Source organism: Pan troglodytes, chromosome 12 (genome assembly GCF_028858775.2).
Source record: "Pan troglodytes isolate AG18354 chromosome 12, NHGRI_mPanTro3-v2.0_pri, whole genome shotgun sequence".
Taxonomy (NCBI): domain Eukaryota; kingdom Metazoa; phylum Chordata; class Mammalia; order Primates; family Hominidae; genus Pan; species Pan troglodytes.
This window is the reverse complement of record NC_072410.2, coordinates 35,366,905-35,374,059: the sequence shown is the minus strand read 5'-3', so window position 1 is coordinate 35,374,059 and position 7,155 is coordinate 35,366,905. Positions and strand designations below refer to the sequence as shown.

General features: G+C 40.6%; 1 non-coding gene across 1 annotated transcript; it reads left to right on the top strand.

The window, feature by feature from the left end:
• Positions 1–6,653: 6,653 nt before the first annotated feature.
• LOC112208279 (small nucleolar RNA U13) lies at positions 6,654–6,757 on the top strand. The gene has a single exon (XR_002942693.1). It is a non-coding gene; the product is annotated as a small nucleolar RNA U13 (small nucleolar RNA).
• Positions 6,758–7,155: the final 398 nt, after the last annotated feature.

Genomic DNA, 7,155 nt, shown 5'->3' with positions numbered 1-7,155 from the left:
AAAGTGCTACTTCAATGAACACATTAATTATAAGAAAGCGAAACAGCCTTATTGCTGATAGGGAGAGAGTTTGAGTGGTCTGGATAAATGATCAAACCAGCCACAACATTCCCTTAAGCCAAAGCCTAATCCAGAGCAAGGCCCTAATGCTGTCCAATTCTATGAAGGCTGAGGGAGGTGAGGAAGCTGTGGCAGAAAAGTGAGAAACTGCTAGAGGTTGATTAATGAAGTTTAAAGAAAGAAGCCGTCTGCATAACATAAAAATGCAAGGTGAAGTAGCAAGTGCTGATGTAGAAGCTGAAGCAAGTTAGAAAAAAATCTAGCTAAGATCACTGATGAAGGTGACTACGCTAAATAACAGGTTTTCAGTGTAGACAAACAGCCTTCTATTGGAAGAAGACACCACCTAGGACTTTCATAGCTAGAGAGGAGAAACCAATATCTGTCTTCAAAGCTTCAAAGGGCAGGCTGACTCTCTTGTTAGGGGCTAATGCAGCTGATGACTTTAAGTTGAAGCCAATGCTCATATGCCATTCCAAAATTCCTAGGACTAAATCTACTCTGTCTGTGCTCTATAAATGGAACAACGATGCCTGGATGACAGCACACCTGTTTACAGCATGATTTACTGAATATTTTAAGCCCACTTTTGAAAACTACTGCTCAGGAAAAAAAAAAAGATTTCTCTCAAAATATAATTGCTCATTGACCATGCCCCTAAACACCTAAGAGCTCTGATGGAGATGTAAAACGAAATTAACATTATTTTCATGCCTGCTGACAAAACATCCATTCTGTAGTCCTTGAAGCAAGGAGCAATTTTGACTTTCAAGTCTTATTTTTTAAGAAATAAATTTCATATGGTTATAATTGCCGTAGGTAGTGATTCCTCTGGGCAAAGTAAATTGAAAACCTTCTGGAAAGGATTCACCATTCTAAATGCCATTAAGAATATTTGTGATTCAGGGAGGAGGTCAAAATATCAACATACATATGAGTTGGGAAGAAGTTGATTCCAATTCTCATAAATCACTTTGAGGAGTTCAAGACTTTGGTGGAGGAAGTAACTGCAGATATGCTGGAAATAGCAAGAGGACTAGAATTAGAAATGGAGCCTGAGGATATGACTGAATTGCTGCAATCTCATGATCAAACTTGAACAGTCAAGGAGTTGCTTCTTATGGATGAGCAAAGAACATGGTTTCCTGAGATGGGACCTACTTTCTTGAGTTGGGGAAGATGCTGTGAACATTGTTGAAATGACAACACATTTAAGATAGCACGTAAACTTAGTTGATAAATTAGGGGCAGAGTTTGAGGACTGAGTCCAATTTTGAAAGAAGTTCTACTGTGGGTAAAAATGCTATCAGATAGCATCGCATGCTGCAGAGAAATCTTTTGTGAAAGAAAGACCCAATGGATGCAGCAAACTTCACTGTGGTCTTATTTTAAGAAACTGCAGGCCACACACCCTGGCTCACACCTATAGTCCTAGCACTTTGGGAGTCCAAGGTGGGCAGATCGCTTGAGCTCCAGAGTTCAAGAGCAACCTGGGCAACGTGGTAAAACCCTGTCTTTACAAAAAATACAAAAATTAGCCAGGCGTTGTGGTGTGCACCTATGCGCCTATAGACCCAGCTCTTCGGGGTGCTGAGGCAGGAGGATTGCTTGAATCCAGGAGACAGAGGTTGCAGTGAGCCAAGATTGTGCTACTGCACTCCAGCCTGGGCAACAAAGTGAGACTCTGTCTCAGACAAAAACAAAAACAAAAAACTGCTATCTGATGAGCTTTGGCCCATTGTAGTAATCTACAAATTCATCAACTAGAAGAGAGAGAAAGAAAGAAAGAGAAAGAAAGAAAGAACAGAGAGAAAGAAAGAGAGAGAGAAGAGAGAGAAAGAAAGAAAGAAATTGCCACAGCCACCCCATCCTTTGGCAACCACCACCCTGATTAGTCAGCAGTCATTAACATGGAGCCAAGACCCTCCACCACCAAAAAGATTACAAGTTGAAGTCTCAGACAATCATTAGGTTTTTTTTTTTTTCCGAGACGGAGTCTGGCTCTGTCACCCAGGCTGGAGTGCAATGGCGCGATCTAGGCTCACTGCAACCTCCGCCTCCTGGGTTCAAGTGATTCTCCTGCCTCAGCCTCCCATGTAGGTGGGACTACAGGCGCGTGCCACCATGCCCGGCTAATTTTTGTATTTTTAGTAGAGACGAGGTTTCACCATGCTGGCCAGGCTGGTGTGGAACTCCTGACCACGTGATCCGCGCACCTTGGCCTCCCAAAGTGCTGGGATTACAGGCGTGAGCCACTGTGCCCGGCCAAGAATTTTATAGATAAGCTATATGCATTTTGTAGACATAATGCTATTGCACATTTAATAAACTAGAGCATAGTAGAAATATAACTTTTATATGCACTGGGAAACCAGAAAATATGTGTGACTTGCTTTATTGCGATAGTCACTTTATGGAGATAGTCTGGAACTGAACCTACAATATCTGTAGGTATGACTGCACAGTGGTTGAATACATTTCTGAATGTACACTGTGAGGCATCTCACTACCACTATAAGAATTAACTTTATTTTAGATGATTTGGTGAAGTTTCCATAATTTACTGATAAGTGAGAAAAGCAAGATGTATCTAATATGATGCAATTTCTATAAAACAAAAATGATAGTAATTCTATTATATATATATTAATGCCAAAAAAATTCAAAACAAAATAAACAAAGTATCCAAGATCTAATGGCTTCTAACCATCTCAATTCCATTCATTGTGCTGCAAGCTGCCGCTGTCTCTCACCTGGATTCCTACGCTGGCCTTCTAACTGTTCTCACTGATTCTACCCCTGCCCTCCACAGTTTGATCTCATCACAGTGACCAAAATGCTCAAAATCCAGCAATGGCTCTCATTTTCACTCGAGTAAAAGCCGAAGTCCTGACAATTGCCTCTGAGGTTCCGCGTGATCATCTGCCCAGACGCAGCCCCATCCTTGCTTCTCTGACTTCATAGCCCACTGCTCCCCTCTTCCTCACATAGCTCCAGCCACACTGCTCTCCTAGCACGCTTCTGCCTCAGGGCCTTGCTCCACCTCATTTATCTTTCTGGAAACTCTTGTCTCATATATCTGCTTAGCTTCCTCCCTAAGTTTCTTCAAGTCACCTTTTCAGTGAGGTCCAAAGTGACTTCTTTATTAATAATAATAATAATAAAAATCTGCTTCACACCTTGCTGATCTATTTTGCCCTGTTTTTTTTAAAAAGGCACTTTTGATATATTATACTATAAAATTGATATATTTACAATGTTCATGTTTATTGTCTTTCTTCATCATCAGAATATAAGCTTCTTGAGGACAGAGATCTTTGTTTTTTCATGGATGCACCTCCAGCACCTGGAACAGTGTCTGGCTTAAGTAAGATTCAATAAAGATCTCCAGTGCTGCATAAAAAGCTAATCAAGAAGGCAAAGATCTTAATAGAATTTGCTCTAAAAATGCTTTCTTGATGAAAATTCATCAATGTTACTAGAGATCGCTTTGATATTTAGGGATTTGTTTTGTTTTTGAGATGGCACTTCTCATGCAGAGGGTTGAGGTGATCGTCCTCCTCAGTTGAGGCATATCGTCATTGGAAGTCCTTGCAAGGTCACTCTCTTGTTTGAGAAATCCTTACGTCACCCACTCATCTACCCATCCTCCCACCCCCATCTCCCTATCCATCCCCCCATCCATCCCTCCAGCCATCCCCCCATCCATCCCCCCATCCATCCCTCCATCCATCCCCCCATCCATCCCTCCAGCCATCCATTCATCCCTTTATTCATACACTTTTCTTTCCGTTTCTTAGTTCCATTCCCCTTCCCCCAGATGAAATTGTTTTGATATTTTAGATATGTATCCTTCTTTTGTATATGTTCTGGTATAACATCCATTTTTATGGACACGTGTTTTAAAATTGTATATATTTAATTCCGTTTCTGCTTTTCTCAACATTTTTAAGATCTAGCCATGTTGCTATCTGTATGTCTGGACTAATGCTTTTAACTGCTTCAGATATATATGACACATTTTACTAATCCAGTTCTCAAGTGATGGATAACCAGATTGCTTCCACTGTCAACTGCCAAAGCAACCCCATATGTATATGAGAATTCTGTGGGGGCTACCTATCCAGGTACAGAACTGAAAAGTTTTCAGAATGACTTCATCAACCTATACACCCACCAGTGGCACATGACAATTCCTAAATCCCTGATCTCCAGTGCCACCTGGCATTATCTAGATGTTTAATTTTTTCCAAGTCTAATAGCTAAATTGTATTTTCTGGCAATTATTCTTTTAATTTGCGTTTCTCTGATTACCATTAATTTGACTACTTATATGCTCTTTAGCCTTTTGCATTTAGTGTTTTTGTTGGTTTTTCTCAGGGGGTCCTTTTGCCTAATAATTTGTGCTTTGGAGATTTTGGTTGAAAGTTGAAAACAAAGTTGGAAGCAGTGGCACATGCCTGTAATCCCAACTGCTCAGGAGACTGAGGCTGGAGGATCACTTGAGCCCGGGAGTTTGAGGCTGCAGTTAGCAATGATTGTGCCATTGCATTCCAGCATGGGTAACAGAGTGAGATCCTATTTAAAAAAAAAAAAAAAATTATGTCACAGAGTTTTACTTTCCACATTCCATGTCTGTCTGTCTGTCTGTCTGTCTGACTACAGCCAAAATAGGGAGTGTGATGTGGCATCTCATTATGATTTGCATTTTCCCAATGACCAATAATGTTGACCACTTTTCATGTGCTTATTGGCATTGATAATGGAAAAATGCCTGTTCAAATCTTTTGCCCATTTAAAAAATTGGGTTGTTTGCCTTTCTTCACTTTATTTTAAAGCCCCATTCTTGACTGAAAATTCCTCCAATCCTGGTATCACCAGAAGCTTCAGGATTAGACAGATACTCCCGCTACCAGCATCAGCACCAAAAATCCCCCTGGTAGGGCTATTCCTTCTCCCTCCATTACTCCTTTCTCTGCCACTAGGAAGGAAAACTAGGATATCCATGACATTTTCTATAAGCATCACCAGGAAGGGCCCTGATTCACTATACAAGATAGAGGTCTTCCAATGATGTTCCTGAAGAATCCTGGCATCCTCAAACCAGACCAAGGTTTTCTGCAGCTAAAGTAGTATAAGTCTAAAGTCATTTCCTAGACTTTCAGAGAAAAAAATTAATGACTATGTTTTCTAATTTTAACTCTTTCTCCTGGAATTTTTACTTCAAACTGAAGCACCTATTTTTACTTGCTTATGCTAGAAATTAATATAACATGATGCTTGACTAGCAAAAATTATGTATTTTATTTGCAGAATACAAATATCATTATTTCATTATGTTCTACAGAAAACACAAGGACCCTAGATGCTGAACAATTTTGAGGACCATAAATGCAGGAAATAGAAAGGACTTAGATGACATTATTCTCCTTCACAAAGTGTGGCACCGCTGCTCCCCCCAGGCACTCAGGCCAAAATATTATTGACGATTTGCTCTTTCCTCTTCCCCACCTCATTCAACCAGTCATCACTTTCTAGAATATTTGCAATGCTGTCTTTTCATCTCCATCTTATCTGCCATTGCCCTGGCCCAGGGCCTCTAATTCCCCTTTCTGAACTACTATCACAAGCCCTAATTGGTGTCCTTGCCTCCAGCCTCTACACTGCTACTAAGTAGTGAATCACATTTGAAATTAATCAATGTTATAATCAATTACTTCAGTCTCTGCTTTCCCAAGAGAGTAACTCCATCAAAGAAAGGATGGTGCCCATCCTGTTCAACACTGCATCTGTAATGCCCAGAACAATGACTGGCATGAGATTGGAAAGGCAGTGGGTCAATGAAAGAATGAATGAAGAACAAACAAATGAATGATTTCAAACTGCAAAAGTACATATCACACAACTCTGGTGACTGTCCTTCCTACCTCCACAGTAGAAAAGATAAAGTCCATACTCCCCAGCTTGGCACACAAGGCCCTCCTTGACTTGACCTCTCTACTACTCCTTGTTTATCTCAGCCAGTCCCTTCCTTGAATTTTATGTATCAAAATATCTTGGAAAATTCCATACTTTTTATCTCTTCTATGTCTCTGCTCACTTCTTTATGCCTGAAATGTCCTTACCCAATATTCCATCCTCTATCTCCTTTTCACCAAACTCTTTTCTCCCTTTTAAAAGCATACAGAACACTGTCCATTGTGTTCTACCACATAGATTTATCAAAGCTAAGCATTTTGCCTTATTTACTCCAACTTTTCTTTAAGAAATAAAGCACTGTAAATACAGTTGAACCTCCTTCTTCAATCTCATCCCCTTCTCTTTTTCTTCAGGTGCATCTGTTATCTTGCTTTTGGTGTTAACCATTCACATATATATATTTCATATTTTTAATTGGGATTTTGAAAGCCCCCCCTACTGGTGACTGTCATGTTTTAGCCTAGATGAAGAGTCTTCTAAAGTCCAGAGAGGTCAAGACTTGCATGAGGTCACTTAGCAACGTAAGACCAAGATAGCTCACGAGCCCAGGACTCTGTCTCTTAGTTCGTGTTTTCCCAATACACCATGGTGCATCTTTTAAACAATGTGTATAGATCCTTTTGCAGCTCATAAGTGTGATGATTGGGTTTTCACACTCATGTGTAAGATGTGTTTCCCTCAAACCTTGCTATGATATCAGCACAGTACCTATCTGACATGAAAAACATAAAATATTTTTAAATGGGCTGGGTGCAGTGGCTCACGCCTGTAATCCCAGCGCTTTGGGATGCCAAGGCAGGTGGGTCACTTGAGGTCAGGAGTTCGAAACCAGCCTGACCAACATGGTGAAACCCCGTCTCTACTAAAAATACAAAAATTAGTCAGGCACGGTTGTGGGTGCCTGTAATCCCAGCTACTCGGGAGGCTGAGGCGGGAGAATCGCTTGAACCTAGAAGACGGAGGTTGCAGTGAGCCAAAATAGCGCCACTGCACTCCAGCCTGGGTGACAAAGCTGGACTTCATCTCCAAAAAAAAAAAAAAAAAGGTATATGAATGAAATAGATACCATACACTATGTCTCAGAGATAGTGCTAGACATATATATGTGTGTGTGTG